Source organism: Macaca mulatta, chromosome 3 (genome assembly GCF_049350105.2).
Source record: "Macaca mulatta isolate MMU2019108-1 chromosome 3, T2T-MMU8v2.0, whole genome shotgun sequence".
Taxonomy (NCBI): domain Eukaryota; kingdom Metazoa; phylum Chordata; class Mammalia; order Primates; family Cercopithecidae; genus Macaca; species Macaca mulatta.
The window spans coordinates 127,958,180-127,975,000 of NC_133408.1; the positions used below are offsets into that span (position 1 = coordinate 127,958,180).

At 40.2% G+C, this 16,821-nt stretch overlaps 1 long non-coding RNA gene across 1 annotated transcript in view; it reads left to right on the top strand.

Annotated features, from left to right (window-relative positions):
• LOC114676754 (uncharacterized) overlaps window positions 1-16,821 on the top strand; it is a 143,151-nt gene that overhangs the window by 111,983 nt on the left and 14,347 nt on the right. The gene's annotated exons all lie outside the window — the stretch shown is intronic.

Below are 16,821 nucleotides of genomic sequence, written 5' to 3' on the forward strand. Positions count from 1 at the left end.
ATTTCCTTTGAAAGGAAATGGACTAGGATCTTTCCAATGATACTTTTGCCAAACTGTGAGGAAATAGTAGTGCTTAAGTTTTTTGCCCTCATTTTGTAACTTTCAGTGGACACTCAGTTGATTATTTTTAGTACTCATGGAAGAAGGAAGAAAGTCCTTGTGAAAATCCCAGGTAGCTTATGTGTCAGACTCAGAAAGTAGACTTTTATTTGGTTTGTCCTGGACTCTGTTGTTTGCTTATATACCGATAATTGTCCCACCAAGGCCCCAGTACTGGCCGCATCCATACGCTGGCACCTGTCTATAGGAGGCTTTTCCAACCTGGTCAAAAGTTGAAATAATTCCCCTTGAAAACTGGAGCAAGACAAGGATGCCCACTTTCACCACTTCTATTCAACATAGTACTGGAAGTCCTAGCCAGAGCAATCAGACAAGAGAAAGAAATAAAGGGAATCCATATAGGTAAAGAGGAAGCCAAACTATCACTGTTCATTGATGATATGATCGTATACCTAGAAAACCCTACAGACTCATCCAAAAAGCTCCTAGAACTGATAAATGAATTCAGTAAAGTTTCAGGATACAAAATCAATGTACACAAATTAGTAGCACTGCTATACACCAACAATGACTAAGCTGAGAATCAAATAAAGAATCAAATTCCTTTTATAACTGCAAAAAGTAAAATAAAAGACTTAAGAATGTACCTAAACAGTAGGTGAAAGATCTCTACAAAGAAAACTACAAAACACTCCTGAAAGAAATTATAGATGACACAAACAAATGGAAACATATCCCATGCTCATGGATGGGTAGAATTAATATTGTGAAAATGACCATACTACCAAAAACAATCTACAAATTTAATGCAATTCCCATCAAAGTACCATCATCATTCTTCATAGAACTAGAAAAAAAATCCTAAAATTCATATGGAACCAAAAAAAGAGTCTGCATAGCCAAAGCAAGACTAAGCAAAGCAAAACAAAACAAAACAATCTCTGTAGGCATCACATTACCTGACTTCAAAGTATACTGCAAGGCTACAGTTACCAAAGCAGCATGATACTGGTATAAAAATAGGCATCTAGACCAATGGAATAGAATAGAGAACCCAGGTTAGCCAACTGATCTTCAACAAAGCAAACAAAAACATAAAGTGGGGGAAAGAACACCCTATTCAATAAATGGTGCTGGAATAAGTGGCAAGCCAAGCCACATGTAGAAGAATGAAGCTGGCTCCTCATTTCTCACCTTATACAAAAATCAACTCAAGATAAATAAAAGACTTAAGTGTAAGACCTGAAACCATAAACATTTTAGAACATAACATCAGTGAATCTCTTATTGACATTGGCTTAGGCAAAGAGTTCATGAGAAAAAACCCAAAAGCAAATGCAACAAAAACAAATATCAATAGATGGGACTTAATTAAACTATAAAGTTTATGCACAGCAAAAGAAATAATCAGCAGAGTAAACAGACAACCCACAGAGTAGGAGAAAATCTTCACAAATTATGCATTTGACAAAGGACTAATATCCAGAATCTGCAAGGAACTCAAGCATAATCAGCAAGGAAGAAACAAATAATCCCATCAAAAAGTGGGCAAAGGACATCGATAGACAATTCTCAAAAGAAGATATACAAATGGCCAATAAACATGAAAAGATGCTCAACATCACTATCAGGGAAATGCATATCAAAATCACAGTGTGATACCACCTTACTCCTGCAAGAATGGCCATAATAAAAAACATTTTAAAAAATGGATGTTGACATGGATGTGGTACAAATCAACACTTTTACACTGCTGGTGGGAATGTAAACTAGTATGACCACTGTGGAAAACAGTATGGATATGTTTTAAAGAACTCAAAGTAGAACTACTGTTTGATCCAGAAATCCCACTACTGGATATCTACCCAGAGAAAAGAGTCATTATATGAAAAAGGACACTTGCACACACATGTTTATAACAGCAAAATTCACAATTGCAAAAATATGGAATCAGTCTAAATGCCCATCAACCAACAAGTAAAGAAAATGTGGTATATATACCGTGGAATACTACTCAACCATTAAAAAGGAATGAAATAATGGCATTCGCAGCAACCTGGATGGAGTTGGAGACCATTATTCTAGGCGAAGTAACTCAGGAATGGAAAAAACAAACGTCATATATACTCACCTGTAAGCAGGAGCTAAGCTATGAGGACACAAAGATATACGAATGATATAATGGACTTTGGCAACTCTGGGGGAAGGCTTGGAGCCGGGTGAGGGATAAAAACTACACATTGGGTACAGTGTCCGCTGCTCAGGTGATGGGTGCACCAAAATCTCATAAATCACCACTGAAGAACTTTTCCATGAAACCGCTTTTCCATGTTCCCCCATAACTATTGAAATACAATTTCAAAAATTAAAAAAAATTAACTTTTTTTTATTGACAAAGTTATTGATTATAGAGTTTGAAAGCTTATTCCTAGCTCTGCCACTAAGTAGGTGTGTGACTTTGGTCAGTCTCTTCTCTCTGGGCCCTCATTTTCTTATTTGTGGAGAGAATTAGACGAGATGATATGTGAAGGACCGTTTGACCCTAAATTTTATATGATGGTTTTGGCAGATGACAGATGGCTGATTGCCTTTCTTTCTTTCTTTCTTTCTTTCTTTCTTTCTTTCTTTCTTTCTTTCTTTCTTTCTTTCTTTCTTTCTTTCCTTCCTTCCTTCCTTCCTTCCTTCCTTCCTTCTTTCTTTCTTTCTTTCTTTCTTTCTTTCTTTCTTTCTTTCTTTCTTTCTTTCTTTCTTTCTTTCTTTCTTTCCTTCCTTCCTTCCTTCCTTCCTTCCTTCCTTCCTCTTTCTGTCTTTCTCTCTCTCTTTCTCTCTTTCTCTCTCTCTTTCTTTCTTTCTTTCTTTCTTTCTTTCTTTCTTTCTTTCTTTCTTTCTTTCTTTCTTTCTTTCCTTCTTTCTGACGGAGTCTCTCGGCTCACTGTAACCTCCACCTCCCGGGTTCAAGTGATTCTCCTGCCTCAGCCTCCCAAGTACCTGGGACTACAGGCACCGGCCACCATGCCCGGGTAATATTTGTATTTTTAGTAGAGACGGGGTTTCACCATGTTGGCCAGGATGATCTCCATCTCTTGACCTCCCAATCCGCCTGCTTCAGCCTCCCAAAGTGCGTGATTACAGGCGTGAGCCACCGTGCCCGGTCAGATGGCTGATTTTCATATGCAGCATTATTTCTCACTACCTCCCTATTTGAGCCTCATTATTTCATAATTAGTTTCTCATCTAGTCCTCTCAATATAGTTGTATAGTTGCATTTAAGAAACCAATTCTCGGCCAGTGTTGCTGCAGCTGAGAGAACAAGAGAGTAGCAGAAGTAAAACTGAAAAGAGAGATTGGGGGCCCCTAAGAAATCAATGAAGAATTTTCAACAAAGCAAAAAAAAAAAAAATCACATTACCTGCCAATGTAGAGAACAGTTTGGGAGGAGATCTGAGTCAAAGAGTATAGCTCTTTTAGTTAAGAAGTTATTGTAGTGGTCTAGCAAGAGGTAACACTTTTTTGTACTAGATGACTATGGAGATACAGAGAAATGAATAGATTCAAGAACTATTTGGAAAGTGAGATTTACAGGTGCCCAGGGTGACTGTTAGTTTTCTGGTTCTTTACATGCATGAAGGTGTCATTCAATGAGATGTGAAACAACAGAAGACAAAAGACAACCGGGGTTAGGGTGAGCAAAGGATATCTTAAATTCAGTCTTAGACAATTGAGTTTATTTGCTGATGACTCCAAAATCTTTGGGCTGGATATACACAAATTTTGGGAGTCATCAGCAAATAAGTGGTCATTGAAGCCATGGGCATAGATGAGATTACCCAAGGGAGAGAACGTACAATGAAGAGAGAACAGGCCTTGACTAACTCCAAGTTTTGTTTTTGTTTCTTCTTTTAAAGATATGGTCTCGCTCTGTCACACAGGCTGGAGTGCAGTGATACTATCATAGCTCACTGTAGCCTCAAATTCCTGGGCTCAAGCAGTTCTCCTGATTTAGCGTCTGGTGTAGCTAGGACTACAGGTGCATACCACCACACCCAGCTATTTTTAAAATTGTTTTGTGGATATAGGGATCTCACTGTGTTGCCCAGGCTGATCTCAGACTCCTGGCACTGGGATTACAGATGTAAGCTACCACACCTGGCCTAACTCCAAATGTTAATGGCCAGGTAGAGAAGGACAAATTAACAAGGGAGTGATTGTAGAGGTAAGAGGAAAACCAGGGGAGAGCATTGCCAGTAAAACAGGGAGTTTATTTCATGAAGTGGGAAGCGGTTTATAGCATCACATCTTGAGAGATTAGATGGGGGTTAAAAAAAGTCCAAGTGATTTAACAAAATGAGGTAATTGGTGACGTTATCCAGAGCTGTTTTGGTAGAATGATAAAAGCAGAGCCAGAATGGAGTAGGGAGAGAAGGAAGTGAGAGATGAAGTCATAGGGACAGTGAATGGTAAGAAGTCTTTTCAAAAAGTCTGATTCTGAAGTGGGAGAGAGAAATGAAGGAGTAGAGCTAGAGAGGCTGTGGTGTTGAGTGACAATTATTTTAAAATAAGAGAAACTCAAGCATGTATTTATTCAAAAAACAGTAATTAAACCTTAATGTCATGCTACACCCTGGTTTAGGCAGTGGAGATGCGACAGAGAATTCTGAAAGCTCCTGTTCCCATGGGCCCTACATTCCAGTGGGAGGTGGAGAAACACAGACAGTATGCAAACATATAAACGTATGCTATGCCCAGTGGTGATCATGTATGAAGACAAATAAAGGTGACAGAAACTGTCTGCAGAAAATAGTACTATTTTCTGTACTGGGTTGTCAAGAAAGACCTCTCTAGTGTGTGGTTGCCATATTTAGCAAATAAAGATACAAGATGCCCAGTTTAATTTGAATTTCAGATAAGCAGCAAATACTTTTTCGGTATAAATATATCCCATGCAATGTTTGGGACATACATATACTAAAACAAGCCTACTCTGTTGGAACAACATTTTCAATATTTAATGTCAGAAGGAAGACTACAATTTATAGGACTCAGTTGAATATGGAAGAGAAAAGGGAGGTTGCATTTGACAGTGGTATAAAGCTTCTGAGAAGTCATAAAGGGATGGCCTGCAAAGTCCAGATGGAGGGGTTTACCTTAGCTAGCAGAAGGAAGATGCCTGTAGATGGACAATGGTTTGTAAGCATGGTGGGCAGAAGAGGAAGGATTCCTGGGTGATATGTCAATGTTCTTTGTCAATAGGTTGCAAAGACAGGGGCTAAATGGGAGAGGTAGGTTGGAGGTTGGAGAGAACGGAGGTGTAAAGAAGGAAGAGCATGCTTTGGCCTGACAGGTTGAGTGCTCTAAGGTCATGAATGAAGTTGATTATTCATAGTTCCATTATCACTGCAGAGCGCCCTGAAGGTAGATGGGAAAAAATTCCATCTACTCCCTCGCCTTTCTCTACCCAGCACCTATCTGTGGCTCCTGTAATGCTAGAGGTTGCTACATCCTTATTCTCAGCAGCTTTGCCTCAGGGGGTTAGTGAACAGACACTTCTGCAGAAAGTTGGGCCCGTTAAGCATTTAGCTATTTTACTTTGGTTGGAAAGATTGTTGCCACTGTAGAAGCTGCTTTAATAGCCCTTCTTTGGTAAGGAGATGAATTCAAAGATAACATCAAAAGAGCCATTTATGAAGCATCTAATTTTGACAAAGCTCCATCTATACAGCCTGAAGTAAAGTGGAGATCTGTCAATTAACCCAATAATTTGAACCATATCAACAGCCAATAAGGATAGATAACACAGTGAACTTGACTTTTTGGGTTTTGGCTTTTGACTCTGTTGTGTTAAGGTTTCTGGCCTTTACACACTACTTCAATATGGCATCTTTCCTTATTTTAGATGCACACATTGAATTCAGAAAAGAGGCAAATAATTTTGAACAAGTTAAAATATATTTTATTCCTTAACACTCTACATTTCATAATCATATCATTGCATTCTTAACAAGCATCATAATTGCTTTACATTATTTCATTTATATGCAGAACATTTTTATGACATGTGCCTTCATGTTTCAGAAACACAAGACTAAATACAGATCTGCTTTACAGAGGGAGAATAACAACCTGAGTGTAACTTTCTTTCCTGTGAAGATTAGCTCAGTGGGCCATTATCACAGTGCTCTATCCATGCAAAATCAACAGCTCAGCAAGCAGCAGTATTTAGAGACATTTCCCTTGCATGGGTGAACGTTTAAGTGCAATGAGATCAGCATTCAACAGGACAACAGAGGCAAAAGTCAACAAGAGGGGTATAAATGTCCACCAATTGTGAAAAGATATTTGTGGGGTCAGGAGAGAGTTCAATGCAAAGAACTCCACTCTTCCCTTCTCCCAGGGTGAAGATAACACCATAAATGTGCTTTCCAGAGGCACATTTTTAGCACTGTCTCTGGATAACTTTAATTAGAGAGAACAGACTATCATGAAAAACTTTTATTCAGTGACCTGGAACCAAAGAAAATGAGAGTGACCAGGAAAGGAACAGTTGAAATTCAGTTATTTGATGCTTGGTCTTGTTGGCTTTTTGGATCCTCTCCTCTGTCGATTTTTCCATGGATGCACTTTTGCATGCTGCAGAACTGAGTTTCCACCCATTTTCTATAACCATCTTATGCAAGCGCAGTTTCAGCCAGAAGCAAATAAGTCTTTTGGAGTTTGTGGACAGGATAGGGGAGCAGAGGGAACTTTTCTCTAGGCCACATGTTAGGAAATGTTGTGTTTCATGTGTGGGAGAGAAGGCCCAGTTCTGAGCCAACCTTCTGGATGTTTCTGTACAAAATCACTCTGGTTAATCAAAATTCTATGAGGAATTGCTTCCTGGTTGTGGCTAGGATCTGTGTGTCTTTCATAGAGTCAGAGATGTCACACGTCCAGAGATCTGAACAGTTACCTAGTCCAGTGGTCCTGAGTTATTGCCCTGGGACACATTGGTGAGTCATGATTGGTTGTGCACAAAGTGCCAAAGTTTTTGCACATCAGAAGAGATGACAAACTATCCCTATATTAATGTAACCTTCCTTTCCATTGCATTCTGACATGTTTTCTTGATTAGTAGGCAAAGAGAATGCGCCAGGAATAGCACCTGCAGCCTGTGTATGTCTGTATTCACAAGCTGAGCTTGTGAACAACATCTACCCTGTGTGATATGGAGGAATGAAGTTTGAAAACCACAATCACCATCAATGGATGGCTGCCATGTGTGCATAGGTTGGCTGGCGGTGATCTAAACTCTGCTGCAGCAGTGGTGATTCTCCTTGCACTGAAGGGCATGTTCCCAGAGATCTAACCCACAGCCTACAATTTGGAACTTTTACAGAGTGATGGGTAGTAGAAGAGGCTGTCTACCCTCTGTCCTTCAGTCCTTAGACAAGAAAGAGGACTACATTGTTTATTAGGCAGATTATAAACCATGCATCTCAACCCTGTCTTTAGGAGAAGGTTCCATTAGCTGTCACCACTTTCCCTAAGTCACTGTAGTAAGGCAAATTCTGTTGTTCACCACCTCTTATGTTTACACAGACACAATGAAGAGAATTGTCCAATGAATCATTCTTAGTGTACTTCGAAAATGAAGACCCACATATTCCCCTTATAAGCAGGCTTATTGATAAAAATTTTATTTTAAATTTGTAAGTAGCATATTAGGATAGAAAATCCCATTTCTGTTTTCGTAATAAAAATTACAATTTCTGTCTCTTGACAAAAGACCTGATAATGCTCCACTTCTAGTTCGGGGATAATTTAAAATAAAGTAAAACAAACATAATAGAGACATACATGCAAAACAAACAAACAAACAAACAAAAAAAGCTCATTTTACTCTTTGTATCAGATGACATCAGTACACCTTTTTTTTTCTGCACACTCCACTTTATAGCTTTAGCCTTCAATTCATTTGTACTTAATAGGACAAGGTGTAGGAAATTTATCTAAAAAATTTATTTTAGAATATAAAGTAGCTGAATAAATAGAGGCTACCCATTGAATAAAAATGGATTTACCTGCCAGCAAGGACCTATTAGATGTTCCATTGTGCATTCAATTATCAATAGTTCTTTCTAAATCCCTGCAATAAATCGGATTTTCAGATGATGATGGTGATTCTGCATTGCAAGCAGCATATTACTTCTCCCTTTGTACATCAACAGTTTTTACATTTAGAGCTTAGAAGCTAAAACCAGTGCAGTTATGTTATAAATTTTTGTTTGATAGTCAAAATAATGCACTATATTCAAACTATGACTTGCGGTTTTATGAAGCACTTTCTCATATACTATCTTCTTTGGACCTTACGAAAGACCATCAAAAAAGATTGCTAGACAAATTAGGTATCATCTATGCAACGGAATATTTTGCAACCACCAAAACAGGATCAGGGTGAAGTGGAATAATGCCATATTGTTAAATTAAGAAAAAAAAGCAGTTTCAGAACAACATGAACATTGTGATTCCATTTTTTATTTTAAAAATCACAAAAATAGAAATTTTGCATATTTCTATAATTGTACATTTATATGAGCCTAGAAAGATAAGAATCAAGCTTTGGGATGGTATTGTTGTGCTAGAAAAGGGGCAGTACCACTTCTTATTTTTATTTTATTTATTTGAGTCAGAACCGCTCTCCGTTGCTCAGGCTGGAGTACCACGGCACAATCTTGATTCACTGCAACCTCCACCTCCCAGGTTCAAGCGATTCTTGTGCCTCATCCTCCCAAGTAGCTGGGACTACAAATGTGAGCCACCACACTTGGCTAATTTTTTTTTATTATTATTTTTAGTAGAGATGGGGTTTCACCATGTTGGCCAGGCTGATGTCTGATCTCGAACTCCTGGCCTCAAGTGATCCTCTCGCCTCAGCCTTCCAAAGTGCTAGGATTACACGCGTGAGCCACTGCGCCTGCCCCAGTGCCACTTCTTTTTATGTGTACATATATGCTTCAAAAAGTGCAGTGGAATGATGGACAATTTAACTTTTTTATTTTTATTTTTTGCATTTTTCAAATAAAAAACTTTCAAAAGTATTATCTTCCTTTTGAAGATGAAAAAGCAAGTCTAAGAAATTTCAAATGACTCTTAAAAAGTCATACAACTTAATCCTAAAATCCAGGCCTCCTGACTCTCCTGCAACAGCTTTGGCCACTATATCTCAAGAAAAGAGCATTTGAACTGGAAACAAGGTTGGAGAAGAATCATGAGCTTCAAACTCTACCCTTTGGTATGCTATCACCTCGAGATTTCTTGGTCTACAGCAGTGGTGCTTTAGCCTAGTTAGCATATACAAATATAAAATAAAAGTTGCTAAATGCTTGTGTTTTCTCTTTCTGGGAATAAGGCAGCCTAGCTGACTGAGTCTCCAGATGGAAATTCATAAATTGTGCTTCTACCCTATTCATGCATGTTGGGTGAGCCACTGAACACTGTATCTCAGTTTCCTCACCTGTGAAAATATTGTGCTGACCTATTTTTTCAGGATAGCTGGGCGGGCTGCTTCATGATTTAAAACTGCTTTGAAAATACAAAGCTCCATTGAAATCGTTTGTCAAGCAGTGTTCCCGGCTTACACCTTCCTTCCTTCTCATGCCCCTCTCTGCAATATAAGCCCTGTAGTCTTGGTGCTTTTCTACATCTGATCTAAAAGTCTACAAAATTAAGCAGCAATTTTTGCATTGCAAATGTGTTCTCTGGTATTTGGTTGAAATGTGACTGGGTTTAACAAAGCATTATTTTTGTCACACATTAATGTAAAATGTGTGTGTGTGTGTACCCATAATGTGCATGTCCATGTGTTTAGCACAGTCAAATAGAAGCCCACGGGGCCTGAACACTTTCCCTGGCTTCATTTGGCATTGTGAGGCTTAACATCACCTGGACAGTAGGAAGTAGAGGCACAGCCTAAGGGTGTGGGGAGTAGAAACTGTTTTCTGTCTTCCTCCAGTCACTTTCCCTGCATGTCCCATGATTGCCCTCTGTGCCAGTTTTTGGGGAAGTGGAAGCCAAGTATCAATAAAGCAGCATGGGCATAAGAAGAAAGAGATCAGTGGAGTGAAGCCAAGTATTTTCATGAGCTACTATAACCAACTAAAATATTGTTGTGTGAAAGTAAAATCCTCCACCAAGAAGAGTTCTTCCTCATTCCACCCTACCTCAAACCCTGATCAGGTCCAGGGGAGGAACGAGAAGGGGATGTGGGTTGTCACATTATAGGCCCACACCCATAGGACACTTAAATGCAGGTATGAAAGGGACCCAGGGAAGCCTAACCTTTTAAGTTACAGCTGAGATCCTCTTTGATTGCTCCTATTTTTTCATATTTGAATATGTTCACAATTTTCTCAATGTTGATTTTAAGTTTTGGGTTAGTAAAAATGTCTTTCTCCATATACATTACACTTTCTTTGGGCCATAAACATCTTGTAACTCTTCCAATACCTACAACAGTGCTCTGTGCGTAGCAGGCAAATCAGAATGCCTAATAAAAATAGTTCTAGATGCTGTCTAGTGTGTGTAAAATGCACTGTGAATCTGGGATTGTATCTCAGACTCCTGCCGGCTTACTATGGCAATGTGTATGTTTTTCTTTGACTGAGCTCTCTTTGGTTAATGATCAAAATCACTCTGATGTTCCCTAACATGCTCATGAAGATCCCACAAACCTATTTTAAGCAAAAGATAATGTATCCTTCTTCTCTGACAGGCCCCAAGACTTTTTTGAGGAAGAAAGGAATCTCCATGATCTTATAGCCCAGTCACCCCTTGGGTTTCTATGGTCCCCCCTCTACTTCCCCATGAGGTGGGCTCCAGTGTCTGGTTGAAGCTCTTCAGGGAGAGAGAGCACAGTCCCTTCCGAGACAGCCCTTTTCCTCTTTGAACAGCTCTGTTGGATAGAAAGATATCCACCACATTGAGTGGAAATAGATCTACCCCGGAGTTCTGCCTCATGTGACCATGGAGAATTAGCCTAATCTCTTTTGAAGACAACTCTCATGTGTCTTTGCATTTTATAAGCCATCTCCAAGTCTTCTCTCATCCTAGCAAAATAGCCTGGCTTCCTTCCGGCAAACAGCTGCTTGGCTGCAGGTGTCATGACTTGTGGGGCAGAGATGAAATCCTGCAATTCCCAGAAACCCAGAGCAGACCTGTTTTATGGAAGAAACATGAACATTCCTCTCCTTTTTCCTTGATGGACCCATGCCCAGTACTATTGCTGAGGGTGGGCACTCAGGGTGTGTGCTCAGGCAGGAAGACCTTCCTTCCCACCATCTGAATGTGCCCTGGTGGACAGGCCAGTGCCTGCTTCACCCTGCTCCTTCTCTGAGGCATGGGTGAGACTGAAGCTTGGGATGACAGAATAGAGACACTAATGTCCCAACCTCTCCCTATACCTCAGTCCTTGCCCTGGGAGCTCATAATTCAGAGGATAAGAAAAAGCACATTTTTCTCTAACATAAGAACTAAAATTAATTTAATTAGTAAGAGTAATTACAAGTCTTCTAAATGTTTCTGGGTTTGGTGCACACTACGGTGAGAAACTATCACATTCTTCATCAGTAGGGAGGCTCACAAATGACCAAGAAAACAAACTAGGGCTGAATAAAGCCATGCTAGTGGGAGTTTTGCTTTTGGCTTTCTTTTAAAGTTAGGCATAAAATTATGGACTACAGAGATGAAAACAACTAATCATGTTACAAATCCCTTAACTAATGAAGGCAAAATAATTATGTAATATGCTCTGTTCTCCTTGGGCTTAAGTGGCAAAAGTTTTAAGTTGGGACGGTTTGTGTAAGACCAGGACATGCATGTTCAAATGTACTTTACATGAACTATCCCATAATCTCTGATTCTGGGGAAAACATATTGAAAATTATCTAGAGATGGAGATATCTAGGGCAGGAAACTAAGGTGCCAGCCTGAAATATTCAGTCAATCTGGTTCATCTGTCTTCTCATTAGCCTCTCAGGTTGAATCACTATCTAGGTCCTGACTGTATTCCTTGGTAGTAAAGTCAGGTAACTTGGAATAGTTAAAAAGTTTTTGATCTGCCCCATTTGGGAACATTTGCATTAATTTCATTTCCAACTATAAGAATAACTGGTACTGGGCATGGTGGCACACACCTGTAATCCCAGCACTTTGGGAGGCCAAGGAGAGTGTATCACTTGAGGTTAGGAGTTCAAGACCAGACTGAGCAACATGGCAAAAGCATATCTCTCCAAAAAACAAAACAAAACAAAAATTAGTGGAGTGTGGAGGTGTATGCCTGTAATCCCAGCTACTTGAGAGGCTGAAGTGAGCAGATTGCTTGAGCCTGGGAGGTCAAGGCTGTAGTGAGCCAAGATCATGCCACTGCACTCCAGCCTAGGTGACAAAATACGACCCTGTTTCAAAAAAAAAGAAAAAGACATCCAACACACACATGCACGCACACACACACACCCCAAATAAGACCCAAAAGTATAGTGAAAGGTCTTTTTCCTACAGGTAAGATGGGAGGTGAGGGGCACGGAATTAGTTATGAAAACCCGGTGTGCTAACTAATGGAACAGAGGGTACTGAAGCACACTGGGGAGAGGAGGAGGAAGGGAGGCTGGGTTGACAAGGGTGAGATGGAAGGCTTCAGAATAGACCGAGGCCTTAAGCTGAACCTTGAAAGACAAATAGGAGTTAGCCTGATGGCTGAAGTAAAGAAAGGCATTAAGAGCAGAGGAAACATCACATGAAAAGGCACTATCAACGAGATAGGAGGAAAATCAGCAAGGAGGGGTAGCACAGGAAAGCTAGGAAGGAGAGATGATTAATAGTGCCAAATGACAAGGGATCAAGTAAAATCAGGACTTAAAAGTATTTCCTGGCTTCTAGGGTGACCTGAGGCTCCCATCCCTACACACTAGCTTACTGCAGTTGGAGTATCCATTACCTGGAATCACAGAGAAGAGACCATAAAGGCCTCAGTCCCAATATGACAGCCTCTCTATGGCCTTCTGATGAGGGCCTTGAATCTAAGCTTGATCACTTTTAGAGCTAGGAAGTCCCACCCAATCTCATGGTCAGGCCAACTTTAGTGGTTAACAAGTTCTTTACAGCAGAGAGTTGCTGGGGCCTAATATTTAAGAATAGATATCCCAGATGATGTGTCTACCTGAACTTCAGAATCTACCTGTTAGAACTGTTCTCTCCTCATCTTGGGCCCACAGTACCCAATAGTCAAAAAAGCCACCACTAAAGAGCACACATTATGTGCCACACATTGGGGTTATATCAGAAGCTTATGTATATTTTCTCATTTAATCCTTCCAGTGACCCTATTAAAGTAGGAATATAGATACAGTTATTTTGTTTTTGCAAATCACAGAAATTGATTCAGCTAGCTTAAGCAAAAACACAATCTATCAGAAGAAAATTAGGACGCTCATAGAATAAAAGAAGCTGAACAACTAGGCCCCAAGAAGGAGGCAGCAAATTGGTAACTCAGGAAATTCAGGCCACAGGAACTGGTGGAACTGATGGACACCTCTTTATAATGCCATCCTCATAAGGAATAACCTTCAACTACTTTTCATCCTTGGGTCACTCTGCTCAAGATTAAAATCCCAGGGCAGCAAAGCTTGACTGTCCATGGTAGATAAGTCACCTTGATTGACACTGAGGCTCTATCTGACTTGGGAGAAATCAAGGTGCTTCTACTAAAGCAGGAAGAGGAAATGCTGAGTAGAAAGAAACAACAGATGTCCATTAGGACAGGTGAAGTTATCCCCATTGTACAGATCAGGAAACTGCAGCTCAGAGAAGCCAAGAAACTCTCCCAAGTTTACACAGACAATAAATGACAGGGCCGGGGTTTCAGCTTACACCTTCCTAACTCTAAAGCCTGGGTGCCTTCCATTCCTCCTTGCTACCTGTTTGCCTAAACTGCATATGGGCGTTGCCTTTTGAGTCAAGCCATGCCTGGTAGGCTGAAACTCTACTGTCAGTCCAAGAGCTGGGTCAGTCTCCTCAACTCCCATCCCAGTTGCCAGGGGGAGGCTCCGCAAACAGTTTTCTGTCCCACCACAGAAGCCTATCTTGCTGTGAGGAAACAGCTATGCTCTGAGGCCCCACTGGGAGACAAGAGAATATTAAACCACAGCCTGTCTTTCCAATGTCTACCCATTGACTCTGTGTTGCCTTGAGAGCAACACACAATACTCCCTTCTCAACATGCTAACCTTCCAAATATTTGAAAAGAGGGATCTGTTCCACTCAGGTCTTCTCTTTGCAAAGCTAAATATTCCTGTTCCTTCAATGATTCCTCATACTGCTATCCCATATGACCGCATGGGGATAATTTCCATATGTTGGCTAATTCTCCAAGACTTACATCAGATGAGAATCTGGCCCTGTATGAAAAGAAACCATTTCCCCTCGCTTTCTCTTTCTGATTCATTAGATTTCACATAAACCTTTCTGATGATGACCTGCTGTTTTCAAACTCAGCTGCAACCCAATATGACTCACCAGGCAAAATTCTCATTCTTCAGTCTTCGTTTATCATTTCCCACCAACCCAAGGCCCCAGCAAGCACCCTTCAGGGGCAATATGTGTCCGTGAAAAATGCCAAGTTTTGATTCTTTGCCATTTTTTAGTTTATATAAAGTCATATGCCTTTTAAAAATCAAAGTTTTTGCTCAATGTAAATAATTTAAAGTTTGAACAGTTGTAATCATATTTTCCAAAGAAAACACCCTGAAAGGTGGTTAAGGGCGTTTGTGCCAGATCCTCCCCTTAAAATCTCTTTAATTGTTCTTTTCATTAAAAAAAAGAGAGCGCACGAATAGAGATTTGAACGACGTTTTGGGGTTTTGAGCATTTGAAAGGTATTTCTTCATAAAGACATTAGTTGTACTGTTTCTGAAACAAAGTGTCTGATTATGTAAATAGTTATGGAATCTCAAAATTTGAGTTGGAAGAAAGGAGGAAAAAGAGGAGTTGCACACGTAGGGAAAGAAGTCTAGGATTTTTCTGTTCAGAATCTTTTAGCTAGGCAACTCCAAAAACTGCAGCTGGAACACTCTAGAATTAAATAAGTACTGGAATTTGGACTAAATGAATCCATGTCAAAGGTTCAGCATGTGACTCAGACACAGTAAAATATTCCCGTCCTTTTGCTCTTCAGAACATGATTCAAAGTCTACCATTTACATTCTGTCTGTCATAGACAAGGAACTGAACTCAAACAGAGGAACTTATTGTTTGGTCTCTGCCACCAAAAGCTATGTATCTTTGAACAAATTACTATTCAACTTTGAAAACCCCTTCCATAAAACTGTTGGTCAGTGACCATCTCTCCAGAGAGATGATCTTTAAGGGTGAATCTGTGGTAAGAGGAAGGTAAGAAAATAGAGCAGTTTCTATTGCTATATTGCATTGTTCCACCTGGAACAGAGAGTCTCTCCAAGTCCTCTGCTTGACTGGATTTAGGATGTTCAGGCTGAAGAATGAATTGCTTAATGGAGTTGGTAGCTTCTGTAGTCACTGGCCATCAGGTGTATAGAACTGTAGAATCATAGAATTGGAAGGTTCATTAGATGTCATCTGATACAAACATTTGCCTAATGAAAAGATGTCTCCACATTGACTGGTTGCAGTGGCTCGTGCCTATAATCCCAGCCCTTTGGGAGGCTGAGATGGGAAGATGGCTTGAGCCCAGGAGTTCAAGGTTACAGTGAGCTGTGATTGTGCCACTGCACTCTAGCCTAGGTGAGAGAGTGAGACTTGAAAAATAAAAATCTCTCCACAAGACCACTGAGTAGTGATGTCTGAAATGGTGGCTACCTGAACACAGGAATAGAGCTCTTGCCACCTTTCAAAGCAGCATTTTCTGTTCTGGGATGGCTCTAGATGTTATACCATTTCTATATTGAACTGACATCCACCACCTTTTTGTCTTGGATATACCCTCTTGAACCACAGAGAATAATATCTACAACATCCCTAAACTTCCCAATTTCTTTCAAATGTTCTTCATATGGGATTCCCAGACCCTATATTTCCCTGGTCACCTTTTTAGTGCATACCTCATTTTGTTGCAATTCCTTGTGGATAATTTGAATCTAGCCCTTCTACTGGGTGAACAATGAAGATTTGTGGAAGTCTAGACTATGAGGCCAAGTACTGTATTTGTCTTGTTCCATCAGCAACTTGTAATGACTGAAATGTTGTAGGTACCCCCAAAATATTTATGGAATGACTTGTTTTTGTTTGTTTTTTTGAGACAGAGTCTCGCTCCATCACCCAGGTTGGAGTGCAGTGGTACGATCTTGGCTTACTGCAACCTCTGCCTCCTGGGTTCAAGCAATTCTCATGCCTCAGGCTCCAGAGTAGCTGGGACTACAAGTGTGCACCACAACATCAGGCTAATTTTTGTATTTTAGTAGAGACGGGGTTCACCATGTTGGCCACGCTGATCTTGAACTCCTGGCCTTAAGTGATCCTCCTGCCTCTGCCTCCCAAAGTGCTGGGATTATAGGTGTGAGCCACTGTACCCAGCCTAAATTAGTGAGTCTTTAACCTTCCTTCTAGTTGGCTTGAGTAGAACTCCAAGGAATACGAAAGTCAATTCTCCTTCTAATAGATGGTAAATGAAACCCTTTGAATAAAGAGAATGGTTCTCTCTCTCTCACACACACTCTCTCTCTCTTTCTTTCTCTTGCCCTCACTCTCTCTTGCTCT